This window comes from Muntiacus reevesi, unplaced genomic scaffold (genome assembly GCF_963930625.1).
Source record: "Muntiacus reevesi unplaced genomic scaffold, mMunRee1.1 SCAFFOLD_148, whole genome shotgun sequence".
Taxonomy (NCBI): Eukaryota; Metazoa; Chordata; class Mammalia; order Artiodactyla; family Cervidae; genus Muntiacus; species Muntiacus reevesi.
Genome location: NW_027078038.1, coordinates 71,516 through 97,483, shown reverse-complemented (window position 1 = coordinate 97,483; position 25,968 = coordinate 71,516). Strand labels below are relative to the sequence as shown.

Below are 25,968 nucleotides of genomic sequence, written 5' to 3'. Positions count from 1 at the left end.
TCCTTGGCTGCAGGTGAACGACACCAATCTTTGCCTTTGCCATCAAACAGCCTTCTCCCCGTGTGTCTCTTCCTCCATTTGGCTGACTTCTTAGAAGGACACTAGTTATTTGATTAGGGGTCCACCTACTCCAGTATGGCCTCATTTGAACTTAATTACATCGGCAATGATCCTATTGGGAAAAAGTTCATATTGTTGAGTACTTTTTGTTAGGAATTCAACATATCTTTTGAGGAGTGCGAGAATATTCAACCAACAACAGATGGTAACCATGAGGAGAGCATCCCACAGAAACCAAAGACATTGCCTTGATTCCAGAATTTATTTCAAGAAGGAGTCCTACTACAGTGGGGGTAGAAGATTGAAGAATCTTGTTAAGTATGTATTCCCACCTACTATTTGGTTTCCTTATGGACTAACTGGGTTTGATTGACAGGTGTATGCTATCATGAGTTAATGATATTAAAAAAACTGAATGCCTTCATATAAAGGCTGAATGGCCCTGGATACAGGATAGCGGCCCTATCCTTTCTCGTAGTTTCCCCCTGCTCTCCCGTTTGGAGAGAAATGTTGGTGTATAATTTTGATGAGCAAATGGGAGAAGTGATTGTTGTGATGAGGCTGTCACTCTTTGCCAGAGAACTGTCTTTGATGTCTAAAGGATTACTTGGGACCTAGATGAAAGAGTCATAAAATAACAAGCCTTACCAAGGGGATGCAGCTAGCATTTAGGAAATGCACACATTTTTCTGTATCTCCTCTTTTCCTTTGATCAAATGTGTACACATTATTAATAAAAAGAAATACAAATTTTAAAAAGACATGAAGAGGGAATGGTCAAATGAACCCTGCCATAGTGCATAAGAGAAAAAAAAATCTCAGCAATTTCACATCAGGCCCTTTGTTGAGATCCTATACAAGAACAGCAGGATGATTGGGATTCTTAAATGACAGTGGCTGAAATGGCTAATAAAAGCCTGCTAATGACACAGAATCAAATCACCAAACAAACCCATCTCAAAATCCAGTTTCTCTCGAAGGGAAGGGCATGAACTTTATGGTTGGCACTGTCTCTTAATGTAGGACCTTAGGCAAGTTACTTAATCTCTCTCAAGTTTGCTATGTATAAAACTAAGGATAACTACCTAGCAAGGCTGTAGTGACCATTAAGCCAAACGCAGGACACATGTAACAGGTGCTTCACTAAATCGAAGCCTTCCACCTCCCAGCCCTGCAAATATATGCAAAATACAATCTTTGCACACTACCCGTCACCTACTCTTCATCTCATTCTCTTCCTCTCTCTCTCTGCCAAAGTTCTTATTTATAGTCTAGCAGAGGGTATATAAACAGGAAATGACTTGCATTTATTTTTAAAAACCAGTGTAAAACAATGGAGTATACCCCTGGCTACTTAAGTGCTGACAAACTCGACATTCCTAAAAACAGCAAACACATATTGAGTGATCATTCATGCCAGACATGGTGCTAGGCATGGAGTATTCACTAGTAAGTGAAACATCTTCCCTCCCTGATGGAGTTCAGTTTAGTGAACTGAATGGTGAAGAAGCAATGAATATATAATTGAAAAATATGTTCAGTGCCCATAAAGAAATGATCAGGTGCAATGATGGAGACTAATGAAAGGGCAGGTGGGATACTTAGTTTAGGAAGGATGGCCTTTCTGAGGTGACATTTAAACTGAAACCTGAAAGATGAGAAGCTAGATGTGTAAAGAACAAGAGCAAGTGTCTTCAAGACAGTGGAATCAGCATGTCCAGCGAGGCAGTCAGGAGCTAGAAGTGTTTGAGGAGGAGTTCTGGCAGTGTCAGCAAGATGGAGGGGCTGCCATCGGGTAAAAATCCAGTTTCTTACCATGGCCTCAATGTTCCACCTAAACTGCCCCGGTCCCCCGCCCCGCCCCCCCACATATCCTCCCCAGGTGTCCACATCACCTAGTCTTTCTGTCCTTTATGTGCTGGTCTCACTCCCACCTCAAGAATGAGAGGTGTGCTGCATTTGCTGTTCTTCTGTCTAGAACGCTCTGCCTGGATGATTCTCATAGCTTCTGGCCCCAGTGGTCAGTAAGGCCTCAGATCAAGTGTCATCTCTGGAGAGAGATTGCTAATTACCACCCCTCACCCAACATTAACTTTGGTGGTATTTTCCTCTTCCCATCCCTCACCACTATGAAATGTTATTTCGTTGATTTTTTGAAGTTTGTTTTTTTTGTTTGTTTTATACTCTCCCCTAAAATAGAAGTCCCATGAGTTTATATTTCTTATTGCTGTAACCTAGAACCATATCTAGACTATAAATGAAACTCAAATAGTACTTGTTGAATTTACAATGAATGAAATAAAGCTTAAAGAGGTAAGGCGAGGTATTAGAAAAGAACTAACCAAATTGTGTGAGAGTAAGGACTTCCTGGAAGAGGTATGTTTTCAGTTATTAAAATCAAAGGGGCAAGAGAGCGAAGGTGGCGTGCAGGTAACAAACAAGAATTGTGGAAATCACTCGTTCATCCCCGTCCTTTTTCACTAGATTAGGAACACCTTTAGCACTGGACGGAGAAGGTGATGGCACCCCACTCCAATACTCTCATCTGGAAAATCCCATGGACGGAGGAACCTGGTGGGCTGCATTGCATGGGGTTGCTAAGAGTCGGACAGGGCTGAGCGAGTTCACTTTCAGTTTCATGCATTGGAGAAGGAAATGGCAACCCACTCCAGTGTTCTTGCCTGGAGAATCCCAGGGACCGGGGAGCCTGGTGACCTGCCATCTATGGGGTAGCACGGAGTCGGAGACAACTGAAGCGATTTAGCAGCAGTGGCAGTTAGCGCTGAAGCCGCGTTTTACTAATCTTTCACCAGCGCCTGTCCCGGGACCTGGCACACAGATAGGGTTTTACACAATGACTGACTGTGAGGTGCGCAGAAGGGTCTATTAACTCGGCTGCGGTGCAGTTTGTGGCTGGCCACTAAGCTTGGCAGCACCCGTGCGAGGGAGCAGACGGCTTTGCGGAAGACGGCCTCGGCGGGTGGGGGTGGGGGGTGGGGTGGGAAGCGCCCCCCGCGCCTGCGCGTTATGGCGGGGAGCCGGCAGCGTCGGCGCGCGCCTGCGCAGTGCGGTCTTTCCCGCCTCCGACAAGATGGCGGCGGCCGAGTAGCGCGGGGGCGGGTTGTGGCCGCAGGAAGCCCGGCCGCTGCAGCGGGCCGAGGCGGGATGCTGTTCCCAGGGAGCGCCGTTGGCCACCGGTGAGGAAGGTCAAGCACAGAGCTGCCTTCCCGAGCCCCCCGGCGCCCCCTACGTACACCCCCGTCTGCTCGAGTGCGGTCGCCGCTTTGCCTACTTCGCTACCGCCCTGTGCTGTCGGGTCCGGAGCTCCGGCGGCGGCAGGGGCTGTGTCCGGCAGGAGAGGAAGCGCCCGGGCTGCGTCCGTGCTTCTGTCCGCGGGGCGAGCGTCTGGCAGGTGGGTGAAGCTGCAAGCTTCGGTGTCTCCTCTTGGGGCAAAGCTTTCTCGGCTTTGCCCCGCCGTGGCTCAGACCCTGGTGGTGTTCAGCCGGAGTCCACCGCTGCTTTGTCTCCACGTCCCGCCCCCTCTCCGCGCCCCGCTCCAGGCCTCCGGCTGGCCCCTGACTTTGCGTGCCCTCCATTCCCACGCAGGGGCCGGGGGTCGCAGCGCCGGCCGCCCTCCGCAACCTTTCCTGCCTCCTGCTGAAGCGTCAGCCCTTGCAAGCGGTCCCTCCTTTGCGTTAGGTGGGTGGGTCGTCTGCCTGTTTTAGTCACCTCCCCATCTTCCTGGTCTCGACCTTTTGCTTCCTTGAGAAGTCTTTTTAACTGTCTGGAAAGCTTTCCCAGGCTTATAGACTTACAGAGAAAAGCTTGCTATCCAGACGCCAGTGGATTTTGTTCATCTTGTCGGGGGGATCCAGCCCCCAGGAGACTTTGATGGTTTTGAGGAATGGTGCCAGTGACGGCAAGTGATTCTTCATCTAAATTAATCCTTTTCTGACTACAGCGAGTCTTTGGTCTCTAAACTTTTTTTTTGGGGGGGGCGGGGCGGACGGAGGGACATATGTATACTAGATCCAGGGAAAGAATTGAGAAGTGGTCCTGGTTTTAAAAGAAGGCTTTGTGAGGGTAAGAAATGTAATAGCCCAAGAAAGGATAAGCGATTTTAGTGATTCTTTTATTCACTGTTAGGCTAAATCGTCCGTTGAAGCTTCACAATCTTGTGTTGTCCAAGCCCTTTGTTTTATTTGGAAAGGACTGAAATGGAGAAAACGCTTTTTAAACTTGAAACTTCTCAAATTTCTTGGGTTCTCAATTGTTATTAGTACTACTTGGCAATCTTTCTTGTACTTGATATTTTCTGCAAAATTTAGGTTGTGCCAGTGTCATTTCTTCTTCATTTATTACTAGGGCAAGAGTAGTCAGAATTAATGGTGTAAAAAGTGCAAACTGAAGGAGGGATGTGGTAGTGGAGGTTGCCATGTCTGATTTTTCCCAATTTTTTCCTGTAATTGGATAATGTGTCAAGAGCAGCAGAATGGTGAAAAATGAAGCTATGAGTATAAATGGTAGTGTATCCACTGAGATTGCAATGGGTGGAGCTTTTAAAATTAAATTGAGTGATATCCTTTTTTTGAAGCCATGCTAGGTGCTCTCCAGAGTTTCTAAAGCACAGACTGTTGTTGCCTTATTGGAAATTTATGCTAAAAGTCTTTTAACAGGTGGGTTACAATTGGCCTGACAGATTTAACTTTTTGTTCTACCTCCTGACACACATCTGCCTTAACCTTTATTGTAGACTTTTAGCCTCTTGATGAATTTCTTAAATTTGGAGATAGAATTGTTCATTTTAAAAGGAGAGGAGATATTTTAAGTGTTTGATTCCTGTACGGGCAGATTCATTCACTTGTTTGTTGCTGTGCTATGCTAAGTCGCTTCAGTCACGTCCATCTCCTTGCAGTCTCCACAGGACAGCCAGACTCCTCTGTCCATGGGACTTCTCCAGGCACGAATATTGGAGCAGGTTGCCATTTCCTCCTCCACAGGACCTTCCCGACCTAGGGATCAGAGCCACATCTCTTCTGTCTCCTGCGTTGGCAGGTGGGTTCTTTACCACTAGCGCCACCAGGTAAGCCTGTTTGTTTCCTGCACCCGAGGACTGCGTGTTTTTACAGGCACTTGTCTCTCAATTCTGTGCTTTTAGCTGACGCGGTAGTGCTCAGCCCTAGGCAGTAGCTCATTGCCTGAGGCATTGTGTCAAGACCTGTCTGACCACAAACAAGCACTCTTCCACACTTATGGAACCCGTTTTCTCTCTCTCTTTCTTCCCCTCTTCCTGTCTTTAGGAACCCTCCCGTCTTTGTGTCTATTCATTCAATTCTTTAGCCTACTGCTCTTTTCATTTGCCTCCCCTAGTCACCAGGATCCCATGGTCATCAGTTTTTACCAGCCCATCATTGATACCTTAGAATACTTAACTTTATGTCAATTTATCTTTCTAGTGCCCAGTTCTGAACAGGCCTAATCACTATCTTGATCCCTGAAGGATACAAGAGACAGTTGTGTGAGGATTTTGGATTGTTTTCATACCAGTTAGTGTTCTGTTATCCTCCAGATCTATAATGTCGATTGTGAGGGGTTTTTTTTGGTCTTACTTCATGAAAGTGTTTATAGCAAATAACTTGATCTTTTCCTTTCCTGAGAAAAATCTCAAGCATCTGAGGTATAATCTTTTCTATCCTGATATCATTTCTTTATTTACTCTTCTCTGAAAAGAAGGAATTGTCCTTCCTTTTCTTCAAGAGCAACCTTCTCCAGATGTGTCCATGATCATCCCTCTTTATCTTTCTTTCTCAGTAATTATCCATGATCACTCCTTTTTAAGTTTTGCCCTCTCTAGCCTCCATGCATGCTTAAATATACCTTTGCCAGGGCTGCCAAACACCGTGCTGTGTGCCGTGCAGCTCACAGAAGCCAGTCTGAATTTTGAGCCTGCTGTGCCACTGTATTTTTATTCTTTAATCCTAGGAGCCTGGTGTAGTTGTTGTTCAGTCGCTCAGTTGTGTCCAACTCTTTGCAACACCAAGAACTGCAGCATGGCAGGCTCCTCTGTCCTCCATTACCTCCTGGGGTTTGCTCAAATTTATGTTCATTGAGTCGGTGACACTACCTAGCCATCTCATCCTCTACCACCTCCTTCTCCTTTTGGCTTCAGTCTTTCCTAGCATCAGGGTCTTTTCCAGTGAGTTGGCTTTTCGCATCAGGTGGCCAAAGTATTGGCGCTTCAGCTTCAGCATCAGTGCTTCCAGTGAATATTCAGGGTTGATTTCCTTTAGGATTGGTTGATCTTCTTGCAGTCCCAGGACGCTTAAGAGCCTTCCCCAGCACCACAATTCTCAATTCTTTGACACTCAGTCTTTATGGTCCAACTCTCACATCCATACATGACCACTGGAAAAACCATAGCCTCGACTCGACGGACCTTTGTCGGCAAAGTGATGTCTCTGCTTTTTAGTATGTTGTTGAGGTTTGTCATAGCATTTCTTCCAAGGAGCAAGCATCTTTTAATTCCATGGCTGCAGTCACCATCCACAGTGATTTTGGAGCCCCAAAAAATAAAGGTCTGACACTGTTTCCACTGTTTCCCCATCTATTTCCCATGAAGTGATGGGACCAGATGCCATGATCTTAGTTTTCTGAATGCTGAGTTTCAAGCCAACTTTGTCATGCTCTTCTTTAACCCTTATCAAAAGGCTCGTTAGTTTCTCTTCACTTTCTGCCCTTAGAGTGATATCATCTTCATATCTGAGGTTATTGATATTTCTCCCAGCAGTCTTGATTCCAGCTTGTGCTTCATCCAACCCAGTGTTTCTCATGATGTACTCTGCATAGAAGTTAAATAAGCAGGGTGACAAGATACAGCTTTATTATAACTCTTTCCCAGTCAGTTGTTCAATGTCCGATTCTAACTTGCTTCTTGACCTGCATACAGGTTTCTCAGGAGGCAGGTAAGGTGGTCTGGTACTGGTGTTTCTTTAAGAATTTTCCACAGTTTGTTACGATCCACACATTCAAAGGCTTTAGCGCAGTCAATGAAGCAGAAGCAGACGTTTTTCTGGAATTCTGTTGCTTTCTCTATAATCGAACAAATGTTGGCAGTTTGCTCCCTGGTTCCTCTGCATTTTCAAAACCTAGCTTGTACATCTGAAAGTTCTAGGTTCACATTCTTTTGAAGCCTAGCTTGAAGGATTTTGAGCGTAACCTTGTTAGCATGTGAAATGAGTGCCATTGTATGGTAGTTTGAACATTCTTTGACATTACCTTTCTTTGGGATTGAAATGAAAACTGTGACCTTTTTCAGTCTTGTAGCCACTACTGAGTTTTCCAAATTTGTTGACATATTGAGTGCAACACTTTAACAGCATCATCCTTTAGAATTTCAAATAGCTCAACTGGGATTCCGTCACCTCCACTAGCTTTGTTGGTAGTAATGTTCCCTAAGGCCCCCTTGACTTCACGCTCCAGGATGTCTGGCTCTGGGTGAGTGACCACAGTGACTGGTGTACTGTTCTCTGTGTATTCGTGCCACCTCTTCTTGATATCTTCTCCTTCTATTAGGTGTGTACCATTTCTGTCCTTTATGGTGTCCATCCTTGCATGAAATGTTCCCTTGATGCCTCCAGTTTTCTTGAAGAGATCTCTAGTCTTTCCCATTGTGTTGTTTTCTTTGCATTGTTCACTTAAGAAGGGTTTCTTATCTCTTCTTGGTATTCTCTGGATCTCTGCACTCAGTTGAGTATATCTTTCCCTTTCTCCCTTGCCTTTCACTTCTCTCCTTTCCTCAGCTCTTTCTAATGTCTCCTCAGACAATCACTTAAGCTTCTTGCATTTCTTTTTCTTGGACTAGTTTGGTCACTGCCTCCTATACAATGTTACGAACCTCTTTCCAGTGATGAACCTCGTATATAAACTCATATAAAACATATGAATCTCTTTCAATAAACTCATATATGAACCTCTTTCAGTTTTACGAATCTGGTAGACACTTTCTCTACCAGATCTCATCTCGAATCCATTTGTCACCTCCACTGTATAATCATACGGGATTTAATTTAGGTCGTATCTAAATGACCTAGTCGTTTTCCCTACGTTCTTCACTTTAAACCTGAATTTTGCTATTAGGAGCTCACGACCTGAGCCACAGACAGCTCCAGGTCTTCTTTTGTTTGTTGTTTTTTGGTTTTTTCCATGTCCAGTTCTAACTGTTGCTTCCTGACCTGCATACAGGTTTCTCAACAGGCAGGTCAGGTGGTCTGGTATTCCCGTCTCTTTCAGAATTTTCCTGTTTGTTGTGATCCACACAGTCAAAGGCTTTGGCAAGTCAACAAAGCAGAAATAGATGTTTTTCTGGGACTCTCTTGCTTTTTCGGTGATCCAGCAGATGTTGGCAATTTGATCTCTGGTTCCTCTGCCTTTTCTAAAACCAGCTTGAACATCTGGAAGTTCACGGTTCACGTATTGCTGAAGCCTGGCTTGGAGAATTTTGAGCATTACTTTACTAGCGTGTGAGATGAGTGCAATTGTGTGGTCGTTTGAGCATTCTTTGGCATTGCCTTTCTTTGGGGTTGGAATGAAAACTGACCCTTTCCAGTCCTGTGGCCACTGCTGAGTTTTCCAAATTTGCTGGCATACTGAGTGCTGCACTTTGACAGCAAGCATCATCTCTTAGGATTTGGAACAGCTCAACTGGAATTCCATCACCTCCACTAGCTTTGTTCATAGTGAGACTTCCTCAGGCCCATTTGACTTCGGACTCCAGGATGTCTGGCTCTAGGTGAGTGATCACACCATCGTGATTATGTGGGTTATGAAGATCTTTTTTCTCATGTCACTACATGGTTCTTTATTGCATCCATACTGGTCTTAACTAAAGCAGATATTTTCAATGCCAGCATTGGATAAATGTCAGCCAAACAGAGCCAAAACAAACTTTGCCATTGTTCTGAGCTTTAGGGCAAGGGTCACAGTGCTCTGGGGCTCATCTTCCCCATGTAAGCTCATTCTTTAGAGTGTGTTCCTTCTTTAGGGTTGCAGGCTACCATATGGCATGCAGAGAAAGTGCCAAACGAGTGACAGTGAATCTTGTCTCCTTTTTTTTAAAGTCTGCTAATTAATAACTTCAGTTAACATCTGCCAAGTCCTTCTTACCATGTAATATAGCGTATTCACTACCGTAACACCAGGGCATACATGTTTGACGTCTTTAATATCATATAAGAGCAGTGAAGCAGAATTAACTCTGACCGAGTTAATTTTTGAGTCATTCCAGTTTTTAAATTTCTTTTACCTTTACTTATATGCCTACCTTCAAGGATTACCTTGATAGTGACGCCTGATAGATTAGCCATACTCCATAAGACAACCCGAAACTGTTTATCTTTAGTTTTAGTTATTTAACTAACTGAACATAAAAATGTGGAAATGCCTCTTGCATTTAAAGAGATTTTGTTCTAGATATCTTCCAGAGAAAGCTGTGGTTACTCATTGATAAAAAGTTGTGGGTCAAGAGAATTTATTGATACTGCCTAAGCTGTTTGAGATTTTTTGTTTTCACTTATTCTGATTATTTAAAAGATGTATTCACTCAATAAATGTTTATTGAGCAGCGCTAGGTGCTAGGATGATAATAACTGAACACGTAACTTCTTTTGGTAATTAATTAATTTATTTCAATTGGAAGCTAATTACTTTACAGTGTTGTAGTGTGTTTTGCAGCACATTGACATGAATCAGTCATGGGTGTACATGTGTCCCCCATCCTGAACCCCCCTCCCACCTCCCTCCCCATCCCATCCCTCTGGGTCATCCCAGTGCACCAGCCCTGAGCACCGTGCCTCATGCATCAAGCCTGTCCGGGTGATCTGTTTCACATATGATAATATACATGTTTCAATGCTATTCTCTCAAATCATCCCACCCTCGCCTTCTCCCCCAGAGTCCAAAAGTCTGTTCTTCACACATGTGTCTCTTTGGCTGTCTCGCATATAGATAGGGTCATCGTTACCGTCTTTCTAAATTCCATGTATATGCGTTAGTACACTGTATTGGTGTTTTTCTATCTTCACTCTGTATAAATAGGCTCCAGTTTCATCCACCTCATTAGAACTGATTCAAATGCATTCTTTTTAATGGCTGAGTAACATTCCACTGTATATATGTACCACAGCTTTCTTATCCGTTCGTCTGCCGATGGACAGCTAGGTTGCTTCCATGTCCTGGCTATTGTAAACAGTGCTGCGATGAACATTGGAGTACATATGTCTCCTTCAATTCTGGTTTCCTTGGTGTGTATGCCTAGCAGTGGGATTGCTCGGTCGTATGGCAGTTCTATTTCCAGTTTTTTAAGGAATCTCCACACTGTTCTCCACGGTGGCTGTACTAGTTTGCATTCCCACCAACAGTGAAAAGACAGCCTTCAGAATGAGAGAAAATAATAGCAAACAAAGCAACTCGCAAAGAATTAATCTCAAAAACATACAAGCAACTCCTGCAGCTCAGTTCCAGAACAATAAAAGACCCAATCAATAAATGGGCCAAAGAACTAAACAGACATTTCTCCAAAGAAGACATACAGATGGCTAACAGACACATGAAAAGATGCTCAACATCACTCATTATCAGAGAAATGCAAATCAAAACCACAATGAGGTACCATGTCACGCTAGTCAGAATGGGTGCTATCCAAGAGTCTGCAGGCAATAAGTGCTGGAGAGAGTGTGGAGGAAAGGGAACCCTCTTACACTGTTGGTGGGAATGCAAACTGAACACGTAACTTTTTAGGAATCATGAGACTCTGAAGGAGAAACAAGCTGCTCTGGGAGATAACACAGTCATCGTTTAGTAACTGTGAGTGGTTGGTTCTGAGACCTTGGAGGATATCAAAACCCAGAGATGCTCAAGTCCCTTTTATTAATATAAAACAGTATAGTATTTACATATAGTCTACATATATCCCTCCCATTATACTTTAAGTCGTCTCTAGGTTTGTTATAATAACCTTGTAAGTGCTATGTAAGTAGTTGCCAGGCTGCTTGGCAAATGCAAGTTTTGTCTTTTGGAACTTTCCCCAGATCTTTTCTGTATAGTTTTGACCCGTGGCTGGTTGAATCCACAGTGGTTGAATGGAGAACCCAAGGATACAGAGCACCTACTGTACGTATATCTAGGTAGGTGGTCTAGCATGATCTGCTCATGAGGATTTGACCAACACTGGCTTGCCACTTCACTGTGGGTGGACCTGAATTAACCTTGAAATTTCTTTGAGCGTCAGTTTTCTATGTATGTGAATAGTAATCTTTAATTGGAGTTCCTGTGCCCTTTTGCAGTAGCACTAGCAATTTTGAATTAATTTGTATTAAGAAAGGCTCCCCCACAATTTATATATGTACCTGAATCTGCCTTTGGCTCCCTTACTTTTCTTCTCCTTCAAATGTGATGATTTCAAATTGTGTCCAAACTAGAGGTACTTAACTTTTGGAGGAAAAAATACAGAAATAATGTGTGTTAGTTGGTAGAAGTGTTATAAAATTTAGAAAAATCACGATTTTTATCATTTCTACACCCAGGGAAGACCCTTGACATTTTAGTGATCTTTCAGTCTTCTCTGTGCACATACATAGTTCATTTAAAAAAAGACAAGGCTAGTTGGCTAGATAGTATCATATTACAAATACAGTATGTATTTAACTTTAATTCATAATTATTATGATCACTGTAATTTAATAAGTTTATATAATTATTAGATTATATAAATTATACAACTATCATAATTTATATAATTTAACAAAATATTTATAATATATGTTATCTAGTTATAAATATTTGTGTATTAATAATTTGATAATTCTGCATTTTCACTTAATGCCACATGAATTACATAATACAATTGTATCTAATTATCTTCTATGACATAATTTAATTTTGTTAAGGTTGGAATGATGCATTTCTCAAATGTTTGGTAGAAGGTGTTTATAAAGCCATTTGAATCTGGTATTTTTGTGTGTGTTGGACAGAGGAAAGGGGAAACATTTAAACTCCTCTAGCTTTCAGTAGTTGTAGAACTATTAAGATTATCTATTTCTTTCTTGAGTCAATTCCCCCCACCTTTAAACTGTGTTCACTTTATATATTTGGGATCTTGTCTGTCTCTAATATTCAATCTTTTAAAGAAACTAACCTTTTGCTCTGATCTTCAAACTTTACAAAAACGTATACAATGAAAAGGAAGGCATCTTCTCAGCAGAGCTGAGACCTTTCCAGAGGCAGTCAGTGTACTTTTTCTCAATGACATTTTTATCTTTTTACAACCCTTTTATTTTTTACTAAAACAGGATGAACAGTATGAGACGTAGTGATCTGTACTCTCTTGTTTTCTCTCTTCTTTTTGTTTGTTTGTACATCAACCTCATTTTTAATGCCAGTGTAATATTCCACTTCATGGATGTATCCTGTTTAATTAAAAGTAGTTATGCTTTTTTCCCAGTAAAAACCTGTCCCATTTGTTTGATATAACCTAAGAACTTGATTTATTAACCCTATTGTAGTAATAGACATAATCATTTCAGAGGTCCAACAAGCCTTCCATGTGCCTTACCCTTTCACAAATAAGTTGAAATTAAAATGTTCGTTGCTCTATAATAGCCTCCTTGGAAGAGGGTATGTTCCATTTAAGTATTTTTAATTACAAACACAACTCTCTTCTGTAATTTAAATGCCATGTGATGTTGTTAGCACTTGAACCCCTGTTTCTTCTATAACTTACCCTAATGTGCAGTTTGAGAGATAGGTGCCGTCTTATGCTTCCTCATGGCTGCCCTTGCCACTTATTTATTTATTTATTTTTCATTTATTTTTATTAGTTGGAGGCTAATTACTTTACAGTATTGTAGTGGGTTTTGTCATACATTGACATGAATCAGCCATGGATACACATGTGTTCCCCATCTCGATCCCCCCTCCCACCTCCCTCTCCACCCGATCCCTCTGGGTCTTCCCAGTGCACCAGCCCCGAGCACTTGTCTCATGCATGCAACCTGGGCTGGTGATCTCTTTCACCATAGATAATATACATGTGTCGATGCTGTTCTCTCGAAACATCCCACCCTCGCCTTCTCCCACAGAGTCCAAAAGTCTGTTCTGTACATCTGTGTCTCTTTTTCTGTTTTGCGTATAGGGTTATCATTACCATCTTTCTAAATTCCATATATATGTGTTAGTATGCTGTAATGTTCTTTATCTCTCTGTCTTACTTCATTCTGTATAATGGGCTCCAATTTCATCCATCTCATTAGAACTGATTGAAATGAATTCCTTTTAATGGCTGAGTAATATTCCATGGTGTATATGGACCACAGCTTCCTTATCCGTTCGTCTGCTGATGGGCATCTAGGTTGCTTCCATGTCCTGGCTATTATAAACAGTGCTGCGATGAACATTGGGGTGCACGTGTCTCTTTCAGATCTGGTTTCCTCGGTGTGTATGCCCAGAAGTGGGATTGCTGGGTCATATGCTTGCCGCTTATTTCAAGTTCATCTTCTTACATGTCTTTGAGATGCTACCTTTACTATGACTAACTTTTCATATACTTCTGGAATTTAAAAAAATGTGTTCCCTGGTTGATCTGCCAGTATCATAGCTTTTTAAAGTCTTTTTATTTTTAAATGACTTTGTACTTATAAAAGAGAAAAATAAGAGAGTTCCTATGTACCCTTCAGTTAGTTTCTCCTAATGTTAACATCTTATATATCCATAGTATAATGATAAGAGCTAAGAAATTAGCTTACTGATACAGTACATTTGACTTCGTACTCTTTTACTTATAATGGCTTTGCAGCAATTATTTAATATGTCATAGGAATACTCTTGCTCTTCCCTTCATATTTTCCCTTTTTTTTGCTTGTTTTTTCTTTCCAGTTGTCTAGCTGTAGCAAACAAAAAAAAATTTATATAGTATTTATTTGGGGACCATGTAAAATTAACTCAGGGAGAAAGAACATCATTATGCTACTGAATCTTTAGTACAGAAGCAAGATATGTCTTTCCATTTGTTGAAATCTACCTTTGTGTCTCTCAGAAGTGTTCTATAGTTTTTCTCATACATGTTTTGAACTCTTTATTCAGTTTATGCCTGTTTTTTTAAAATTATAGATAAGATCTTTTCTTTCATTTTATCGTTTATCTGGTTTCTCTTTGTACATACAAAGGAAAGATTTCTTTATGTTTTGTACTTGACTAAACTACTAGATTATCTTGTTGTAGTAATATTTAGTTGGTTCTTTTGGATATTCTAGTTATTTAATTGTACCCCTACCAGTAGTATTCCTTTCTAATTTCATTCTCTGTGTTGACTGATAAAAATGAGTAACAGTGGTAAAAATGGGGCTTTCCCTGACTATAGTAATATAGTATATCTAGTATTTCCTCATCGGGTGGTGCTGGCTTATTGTGGGTCTGAAATATATTGTGTTTAAAAAGTGTGCTTTTATATCCAGTATTTTCAATAAGAATGGGCATTGAGTTTTTAAGGCGTCTTTTCATCACCTTCGGCATGATAATATTTTTCTTCTATGTAGCTCTATCAGTTTTACAACAGTGACTTTTGTTGTAAATTTTAGATTTTCCATCTCTTGCGGTTAGTTTTTATCAAAGTAGTTTGTATCAAAAGTACACTTTCTAGTAAATTATCTATTTCATTTGGTTTTCAAGTTTGCTTACATAGACTTGAGCAAAGTAGTCTTCTATGATTCTTTTGGTTTCTTTTTGTATTGATATTTTCTTTTTTTTTTTTCATTACCATCTGATAGTACTGACAAATACATCTTTTTTAAAATTCATTAAACCAAAAGAATAAAAGCAGTTTAACTAATTTTTTTAAAATCCCAAACTTCTTAATTTATAATAAAGAATCTTTCAGATTTAATTCTAATTGTGTATCCCTTACCTACCTAAACTTTTCTGCCTCCTTGCGTTAATATCTTAGGGTCCTTGTAGATTTGTTTCTAGTGACCATTTGGATAAAAGTCTAGATAACAGTCCTTTTATAAAACTCTCTTCTCCCCTACCCTGCTCTTAAGGGGTGAGAATCCTTTTAGTGCACACCCTGTCTCCCTGGTGACTCAGAAAGAATCCAATGCTGGAGACCTGAGTTCTGTCCCTGGATCAGGAACATCCATTGAAAAAGAGATTGACTCCCTTCTCCAGTATGCTTGCCTAGAGAATTCCGTCGACAGAGGAGCCTGGCGTGCTCCAATCCATGGCGCTCAAAGAGTTGGACAGGACTGAGCAGCTAACCCTTTCGCTTACTGAGAAGCATGTTTTAAAGATTCAGAGATTTTTCCCATTTCATCAGATAAATTTTGAGTTTGTTTTTTTTTTTTAAATGATGCTGGGTGAGTTGCATTTACGATATATTTGGTATGAAATTCTTGTGATTGTTTAAAAGGCTTTCTAAAACAAATTTATGATTTTTTAAATTTTGCATTAAGCAATTTTGACTTAGGTATGGCGGCAACATATTAAAAGGACATAAGGCAAAGTATTACCTCGAAACATCTTATTTTTCTCATAAAATTATATGAGAACATCCTGTTTTCTAAAGCAGAAATGACTTAAATGTTTTGATTCTGGAGGGAGAGAGAAAAAAAATAATGGTATGTTTTAATTGTCCACCTAAAGGGTTGAATTCTTTTTTGTTCCAGTAAAAAGCACTTTTAGTAGTCTCTTGCTCATTTTGTCCATCTGGCTCTTTTTGTGATTGTATGTGGTTATAGCCTCTGTGTCTAAACATAATTCCAGTAATTTTCTCTTTCCCTGTATTATTACTTTTTCTCTTATTTATACTATTTTAGTGGAAAATTGCCTGTTAGGATTTTATTTGGAGTGAGGAATTTTAGGTCTTACGTTACTAAATGCTGTCAGATTCCCACCTTTGTCACATGATTTTTAATGTACTGCCTCTTTGTAGGTAGAGCTGCTTCTTAGTGGTATGGTATAAAATAGATAGGGCTTCCCAGGTGGCTCAGTAGTAGAGAAACCGCTTGCCAGCACAGGAGACTGGGGTTCAATCCCTGGGTCAGGAAGATGCCCTGGAGGAGGAAATGACAACCCACACCAGTATTTTTGCCTGGATCATCCCATGGACAGAGGAGCCTGATCGGCTGCAGTCCATGGAGTTGCAAAGAGTCAAACCCAACTGAGCATGCATGCACACAAAACAGATAAGTGATCCCACCTATGAATTTCTCCTTTGTTTCTCATGTACCTTCTCAGTCCTTTTTCAAAAGAGTGAATTACTTCTTCACCTCTTGTCGATTGGTCAGAGGACTAAGGCTTTTAACAGTAGATTAACTTTAGGTCTTACTAAGGAAGTTACATAGTAAGTGTATTTTCATGATATAACTTACACAGGACTTTTATTTTTAGACCATCCTTTTGTTTCTCAATTCTAACAATATCCCTGTAAATTATATTAGAAAAGGTAGTAAATGTCCATTTTACGAATGGTGAATTGAGTTAAAATTCAGGGGCAAAGGTGAAGGCACGACCAAGACTGAAACTGAGACCCGGATCCCCAAATACTAGTCTAGCGCTCACTCTTTTCAGTCATGAAGGTTTTTGAGGGTGATCCCCACCACCCAGGACTCTTGTTTCCTTCCAGATTTATTGTCCCTAGCTGTTGGAGAACAGACGGAGACCTGTGTCACTTGATTTCCCTTGTTAGGGTATCCCTTCCAGTTGCTGAACTACAATATTGTCATGACTAGCCAGTGTTGTAATTTGTCTGCCTTATTTCGTATAGTGGAATTTTACTGCAGAAACATTTTTTTTATGTCCAGATCTATTAAGTATTGCTTGAGTACAGACTCTGTTATACTTTTTAACTCTTAAGAGATAGGTAGAATTTTATTCCATAGAAATTAAACTACAAAGAGGATCTGGGTCTTTGGAACTTCGGTAGTCTGAACATAATTTCTAACATTCTCTAATTCTTCAGGCCAAGGACCTCTTATTACCTGACTATCATCTGTATCTTTCTTTTCTCCCCTTTTCTTTCATGGTAATGTAATTAATAGCAAGGCTGTGCTTCGTTTCTCTTTGACAGTCTCTACTCCTAAAATCATCTGTTTTCTTCAAGTGTCTTTCAGCCTCAATGTGAGCACAGTGGGTCCTGTGATACGTATGCCATAACATGGCCTATTGTATTCATCCTTTTGGATAAATGTAATATAATTTATATTAGCAGTTTTTATCATCTTTCTTTCCAAAAGAGTTGAAGTCTCAATCCAATCCTCTCCCTTGTGTCTGTTTTGTTTAATGACCGCCTTTTTAATGAGGCCTTTTTGGAACTTCATATTTCCCCATGGATAATGTTTAAGACTAGCCTTTTATCAAATGAAAAGTGGTAGACTGCAATACCTAATCTCATTAATCCATTTGGGCTATAAAATTATGTGACTGTTGGGCAAAATCCAGAAATAAATTAATATGACCAATATAAATATATTTCTTATCAATAACTGCATTTCCCAAATCTTGTCTGTAAGACCATTTAAAATATCTCTGAAACCTCAAAAAAATTCTAACCTGATAGAAATCTTACCCACCTGTGAAAAGGCAGGTGTTTTTCAAACACTACTGACGTTCTCTTCTATGTTAACTCTTATTTGTCTTTCATTAAACCCCGGTATTTCGGCTTCTCAGAAAGGCCCTGCCACTCACACAGTGTTGTTTTGGTACTGAAACTGCTACATTAACACAGTTCTTGTTAAATGTCTCTGAGGTTTTATTTCTTTATCCCTTTCTTTGTAACAAGCAGCCACTCTATTTTTTCAGTAGTGAATTTCAAAATCCTTTTTAACCTTATAGGTCCAGGGGTAGCCAAGGATGGCTGCAGCTTCCTATGATCAGTTGTTAAAGCAAGTTGAGGCCCTGAAGATGGAGAACTCAAATCTTTGACAAGAGCTAGAAGATAATTTCAATCATCTTACAAAACTGGAAACTGAGGCATCTAATATGAAGGTATCAAGACTGTGACTTTAAATTGTAGTTTATCCATTTTTATTCCATGTTTCTTCCTGTAAACTTTGGGTTAGACACTTCACTTACTTAGAAGTGTATTTTTTAAGTTAAGCAGTAATCTGTAAACTCTTTCTTGCAAAAGTTAACATTGATATTTTCAGTCCAGATGTTTTTAATTCATCCAGCAAATCATATAAAGAAAATGATTATAAAACCACAGTTGACTAAGTAGTTAGTCCTTAGTTATTTTTAAGCTTAAAAATGAGAGACCAACTTTACCATCACTATAGTGAGGCTGAGCATTCTATGTAATTCACAGAAACTAGCCTCACAGCTGCCAAATTTATCTTAAGGATTAAAACAAAGCATAGTCATCATCCCCAACCCCCTCAGATCTTGTCATCACTTAAGTGCTGCAGTGATAGATCGTCAAGAAATTTGGGGTGACCTAATGAGAAGAGTCCCGAAGTGAAGATTAGTACCTGATTCTATTTCTGGTTTTGCCATAAGCTGAGCTACAGACTGTCGGGTGCCCTTCTGGAATTAAATTGCTTTATTTGAAAAAGTAGTCATTGCACTAACAGAAGATGTCCACGACACTCAAGCCCTGAAATTGGTTTGCTGTATAGCATTGCAAAGCTGTGATAACCTCCATGAAAAGTTATAAAATATTCAGTGTTCACTGGGAAAATATGTTCTTAAATCAAAATAATTGCAGTCAAAACTTTAACTGTTTTAATTTCCAGTTAGGCAGATTTTCCTCTCACTGAATTTAATAGAACTGGAGGTCATCAACAAAACTGTTACCTCCTTCTCTTTTAAAAAAATCCTTCTTGCTACGTGTTTTTTCTGCGCCTTGGCCATTTTACCATCTGGGTTTCTGACCCTCTTCTTCCTGTCTGCTTACTACTCTTATTCCTTATTCATTTATTATTCTCTTCTATTTCTTTTTCCATGCATTTTGAGGTCTCTCTTATTCTTCAAGCTTCTGTGTATTACTGAACTATTGAGCTGCTCCTCTTTTGCCTTTTTATTCACTATCAAAGCAGTTTAGCCTTTTACTCATTTGAACCTTTCTTTCTTTTTCTCTCTCTCTTTCTCTTCTATGCATAAATCTTTTCTACTGTGTTGCCTATTTCTGTGGCAGTAGCAATGACAGATCTCCAAGATACCGATCTCAGATCCTTCATAAAGAAATATTTTTTTCTATAGACTATAAAGAAGCATTTTTTTTTCTCACTGCAAACCATGAAAACAACTGTGAATCAATTACCTACTAGGTTAAAAAAGCGTAGCTTGATATTTTAACACTGATCAGCATAATGTATCTAAAATTATTGTTCATGACACGTGGTTTTAAAAGTTTAAAGATACAAAATTTAAATTCCCCAGCAAGACTAATGGTTTATCTGCTTCAGAAGTATATTTTGTAGAGAATTCTTCCTAGCACACCTATCTGAATGTCTCTTGTGCAGAATTCTGAGTCCCTTTTTCAAGTTTTTTATTTTTATAAACTACTTGAGCAAATTGAAACTTCATTTTGGTGAAACATTTTAACATACCTTTAGATCTATCTCCATGGATGGAAATGCTGAAATGTGGAATGTCTCTCAGAGTAACACTATAAGGCAGATCCTTAAGTTTCTGCAATGGAATACCAGGTTGGCCTCTTAGGAATGAGGTCATGAATATACATCATGAATATTAGTATTTAAGATATGTCTGAATTCAACCATGAATTGATTACTGCTCAGTGAGTGTTTTTACAGACATCCTTGCAAAGCCATCCACATATTTCTTCAGGATTTAGTGTATGGTATCATAGCAGTTATGCCCTTATACTGAAGTTATTTATGTATCTCCTTTCAAGAAACTTTTTGAAAAAAAAGAAGCAGCAGCAGCTTTATAGTACTAACAGAAAACCATGCTCTGTTTATTTTGTCTTAAAATACTGATGTGTGAATGAAGACACTTGGAAACATTGGAACTTACTACATTGGATTAAAGTTAATCCGAAACAATGGTTATTTTTCAAAAAAATAGCTTTTTAGACTTTGTAATACATCATATGATCTTGTATTATGTTTGCTGATCGTTCCTGTGTAATGTGTCCACCCTGTGGATGGCAAGGTGTGTCTCTTTCAACTACATTATTTCAGGATTTCTGAAATTTATACAGTAGTGCCATCTAGTGGCAAAAGAGAATACTGCTTTGTTATTGATTACATGTCATTGATAGTATAAAAATATTCTGTGTGTGTGTGACAGTCAGGGAAATATGTGTACAGCAGTTAAGGAAATGTGAGCATTGACTGTATTTGAGAATATTAAGAAAATGTTTATTTTGTAGTTCTAATGATGGCATTGTGGTTGTGTTTAGGAAGAATCCGTTTTTAAATATACATGTAGAATTTTTTTAGAGAAGAAACAGTATGATGACTGAGATTTGTTTTTCAAATAAATTTGGGTTGAGGGGGAATGGACGAAGTGGTTATAAGCATAGATGAAAGAAGCCCATGAGTTGATAATGTTTGAACTAACATGAGGATACATAGGAGTTCATTACATTATTCTCTACATTTATGGATATACTTGATGCTTCTGTGATTAAAATAAACTGCAGATTTTGTGGGATTTAGAATAAGAATGCAGCAATTATAGCTAAACTTAAGGGAAATTATATAGTATACTTCTTACTCCAGGGCAGGAAGTCAATGTGATTTACTTTAAAATGCTGAGCATCGCAGCATGATAAATATGGTGAAAAATTAAGTTAGTTGCACGGTCGTATCCGACTCTCTGTGACTCCATGGACTGCACCTGTCCCGCTCCTCTGTCCATGGAATTCTTCAGGCAGGAGGACTGGATTGGTTGCCATTTTCTTCTCCAAAATATGGTGAAGTATGAAGCATTTAAATTGAAAGATGGCATGGTGTAGAAAAATATATCTAGGTAAAATATTAACCAACCATTTATATCTCTTGTATTTTAGCAAAATGAAGTATTTATAAATTGTTTTAACTATAAAACCATGTATATGGAGAGTATCTTGTATTTTCAGAGTGTAAGAAAAAAATGAGAAGTAAAAATTCAAATTGGCACAGTTCATAATTTATTTTGAAGATTTAATTACCAAGTATACTTTTATCTAGTAATAAAAAATATCAGTAACTGTGACATAGTGAGGAAAACAGAAGTGGATCAAGTTGAAAACTCCCTTGAAATGACACAGTTACTCATTCATATTTTCTATTCACTTATATGACCACAGTATATTTGTCTGTAATAATTAATTCTCTCATGTTTCTAAAATCTTAACTTTTTAAAAATAATGTTTGATTATATGATTAATTTTTTAAAACCAAACTTCCAGAATTTATAAATACAAATGAATATTCTCTCCTTTAAAATTACATATTTATTTTAAAAACTGTCATTTCTCAAAACATTTTTTGAAATATTTTGTTTGGAATTGCTTTGTAGTTGTGCTGCATCTTTTAAAACCTCTTTGAAATTAAGGACTTCTTTTTAGGCTGTATTCGGTATGCAACCCCAAGCAATTGATCAGCCCTACCGCAGCAATTAGAAAACACTGGATAAAAACAAAAACCATTCTTTTAAAGACATTGGAGAACTGTGAAATCATCAAGAACTATACTAACTAAAATTCCTAAGAGGAAAGAGTCCTTTCTAGATGAGCTGGGATCACCAGTAATTTTCTTCCCCAGGGGTATTTACTGATTCTGTAACACACCGATAATTAATCATTGGCACAGGCATTGAGACTCCACTGGAGGAAGGAAACCGTTGGGCAAAGACGTGGACATGTGCAAAGCATTGACATTTAGCAGGGCTCCAAGTGTATGACTAGTGTCTCACATTCTCTCCAAATGCATGGGGTGTTAGCTGAGTCTTGTTGGGGGGAAGATGCCCGGGAGGACTAGGAAGCAGATCATTAAGAGGCAGTGTCCTGCTAAAGCAGGTCTCAGCCTCAGTGTAAGAGAAGAGATACATTCAGAGAACTCAGCAAACCAAATCAGATGTGAAAGCGAAAGTCGTTCAGTCATGTCCAACCCTTTGCAACCCCATGGACTATCCAGTCCATGGAATTCTCCAGGCCAGAATACTGGAGTGGGTAACCTTTCCCTTCTCCAGGGGATCTTCCCAACCCAGGGATCGAACCCAGGTCTCCCACATTGCAGGCAGATTCTTCACCAACTGAGCTATTAGGGAATCTCATATGAATTTCACTTAAACTGCATCTGCAACCCATTTTCAGTTATTGGTTGAAGGAAATCAGACCCCAGTGGTGGAAAGGGCAAACTCTGTAAGGGAAACTCTAATCTCAAGTCTTTCCTGCTCTTGTATGTATAATGACTGGCATACGGTTAAAAGTTACAAGAAATACAAAGAAATAGGAAAATGACTGATAACCAACAGAACAAATAGTTAATAGAAGCAAATCCCAAGATGATCCACATGTTGTAAGCAAGTAACAGTCAAGGATTTTAACATAATTATTTTAAATGTTTTGATAAAAATGATGGATTAAGTGGATAAAGGGTCAGAAAATCTCAACAGAGAATTGGAACCTATAATTAAGAAGACTCAAACTTAAACCTTGCTGGTAGGAGTATAAAATGGCACAAACACTTTGAAAAACCACTCAGCAGTTTCTTTTAATCACTGTGACTCAGGGTTTAAACCTCCAGATATATATTCAAGAGAAGTGAGTACGTGTGTCCACCTGGAGATAAGTGCAAGAACGTACATAGTAGCATTCTTCACAATAGCCTCCAAACTGGCAACAACCCAAATGCCCATCAAAAGGATAAGGGATGTATCAGTGGAGATCTATTCATACAGTGGACAACTACACAGTATTAAATAACTGATACATACAACAGCATGGATGAGTGTCATAGAGATTTTGATGAGCAAAAACCACGAGACACAAAAGGCTGTATACTGTATAATTTCATTTATATGCAATTCACAAGGAGGCCAACTAACTGATAACAAAAATCAGAGTACTGATTACTTCTGGAGAATGAATACTGATTGATAAGGGGCAAAAGGGAACCTTCTGTGATACTGGAAATGTTTTGTGTCTTCCCTGGGTGGCAATTACATGGATACTTGGATTATATAAGAAATTTAAGATTGGCGTGCTTTTCACATGTATGTTCTGTCTCAGTAAAACAGAAAAGAAATGAGCTTAATTTTTATTATGGAATAGACACAAACTGTTCACAAGAAAATAGTAATGTAGTCATGCTGGGTGGTGTCATCTTGAGACAAAGTAACTGGATCTATAAATTAACTGCGTATTTTTGAGATTCATAACTCAGAATTTACAAGAATAATTTAAGAGAACACATTGGAATAAGTAGCTTTTCCAAGATAGATGCTTTGAAATTTTAATTTTCTAAACTTTATAAATTTCCATAATTTTATTTACTTTATGGTTATTGCTTTTATCAATAGACTTCTAGCCATATGCACAGAAACTTAAAACTTACAAGTTATGTATATTCACTGTCTTTAAAATTTAGGAAATACAGACAGAAAGAGATCAAGCTCACCCATTTAAAAACATTTTTTTAATGTTGGTAACCTTTGATAATGTGTATATTTTTCTCTCTGCATTTTATGCAAGCATGCATTCAATGGGATCATATTTTGCAGCATGCTTTTTAATTTAATATAGCTATCATTTCATGTCATTAAGTATTTTATAGTATTTTCACAGATGTATAATATGCCGTTGTTCGGCTAATGCCATAAATTTATTTAATCCTTTATTGTTGTACATCGCCTTTTCATTTCTGTTGTTGGTGTTATTTTAATTTTTCCTTCTTTTTAATATGTTTTTTAAAAACCAATAATGTGCCATTAATTTTCAAAAATTAAGTATATGTCCTATGACATATATACTATGACATATAATTTTCAAAAATTAAGTATATGTCCTATGACATATACAGGGATTTCTTTTAATTGTTGCTTTTGAATTCTTAAATGCTTGTACTTTTTCTGAAAACAGTATTTGTTTTGATAATATCTGTTGTTTTAAAATGAGGAAACCAAAAACAAAAATTGCTTGTAATCCCAACTTCTATAGAATACTCACTGTTAACACCTTGATGATAGGCTGTAGAGAAGGATCATCTATAAAGAAAGACCTGATCAGAGCTGTGCTTTAAAAGTCTTATTAATCTGTTAGTTCTATGCAAGGTAGGACCATTTAGGAGATTATTTTAGTAGTTTTGGTGGGGTCAATAGTCAGGATAATGACATAAAAATAGAGAAGAGATGGCTAATAAGAGATATTAAGCCTAGAATGCATACCACTGATAGTTCCTTGAGAAAGGTAGCTGTTGAATTGTGAGCCTGCGAATTGTAAGAAATAGGATAAGATTAAAAGATCTTTGAATTACAAGCTGCAGTGGATGGAAGGAGACCCAGGATCCTGAAAACTGCAGGTAGTTTTCAGTGGTAATTCTCAAACTTTGTGGAAGAGAATTGTGTCCTGATGTTTATAGTAATCTACACTCATTCAAGAAAGACATCCCTGTGCAAATTTATTTCCTATCCCACAGTTGTGATACACTGACACAATTTCTGACTATAAATAACAGTCACCTCCACGTTCCCACATCTACTTGTCTAAGCCTTTTAACTTCCAACATGGTCTTTATTTGAAGGTCAGATCATTAAGGTCACAGGCTATTTCTTATTGTTAACATAGGAATTCTTTTCTTAATGCTTCTAATGTCACTATCAAGGTAAACCACTGACATAGTCTTTACTATATTTACTCTTTTTGACAGATTTTCTTTTCAATCTATTTATGGATCCTTTTTCACATAGAGGAACACTGCCCATAGCTATAGGATTGTAACTGTTCAAATACATTGTTTTGCATTTGGAATCCTACTTGGCCAGCAAAGATTTTGCTGTGAACTAGAGTGGGATGCCTCAGAATATGTAAAATGTAAAAATATGTATAAATTATTGTTAAGGAATATACAGAAAAACTAGTAGAAAGTGAAAGTTTTTGACCTCCTCTGACAAAAATTTGTTGAGAGAAGGCTTTAGATGGGAAAGGAAGCAATGGACCAAAAGTCAGGAGACAGCATACAGTCACTTAACTGCTGAGTATAAATCAATGTAGTAGAATGTATATAAATTTAGTATATAACTGCTTGGTATTTATTGGGGTGTTAAATGTGTTAATTTGCTGTCTTTCATGGCCATGTTGGTACAAGCTTAGTTTTTCTGTCTTCAGCAAATCTTTTGAGTCTCAGTTGGTCTGTCTGAAAAATGAGAGTAATCCACCTTGTTATGTTATTTCAGAAGTTACAAATATCTTAACTATTCCGTGTATACTGTATGGAGACTATTTGTAATCACCATCACCACAAAGTATCACTGTTGTTGTTGGGCTGTAATTTATTATTTATAATTAGTAATAGGTAATATATGTAAAGTACTTTGCATTTTATATGTTTTCAGATAGATCTGAAATAACTTTTTTCCCCCAGCAGACCTAAATGCCAAGAAAGTTAAAATCATATCTTCAAAAAGTCATTTAGAATTTCGTCATATTGAGATACTGTGTTCTTTTTTACAGGAAGTACTTAAACAACTACAAGGAAGTATTGAAGATGAAGCAATGGCTTCTTCTGGACAGATTGATTTATTAGAGCGTCTTAAAGGTAAATTTTTAAAAAGTGTTTTAAAGTAATTTTTTTAAGCTCCAGTTGTCAGCTTTAGGTGTGTGTGTCCAAATACAGCTTCTCTTGATTAGAATGTTGGTGTTGGATTTTCTTAGCCTCATGCATTAGGATGTAATTTTTAAAGTACAAATACGTA

The 25,968-nt window shown here is 38.5% G+C and overlaps 1 long non-coding RNA gene across 1 annotated transcript; it reads left to right on the top strand.

Annotated features, from left to right (window-relative positions):
- The first annotated feature begins 3,161 nt into the window (after positions 1-3,161).
- Positions 3,162-21,523, top strand: LOC136155432 (uncharacterized). Its single transcript, XR_010660818.1, has 2 exons — positions 3,162-3,472; positions 17,938-21,523. It is a non-coding gene; the product is annotated as an uncharacterized lncRNA (long non-coding RNA).
- The last annotated feature ends 4,445 nt before the right edge of the window (positions 21,524-25,968 follow it).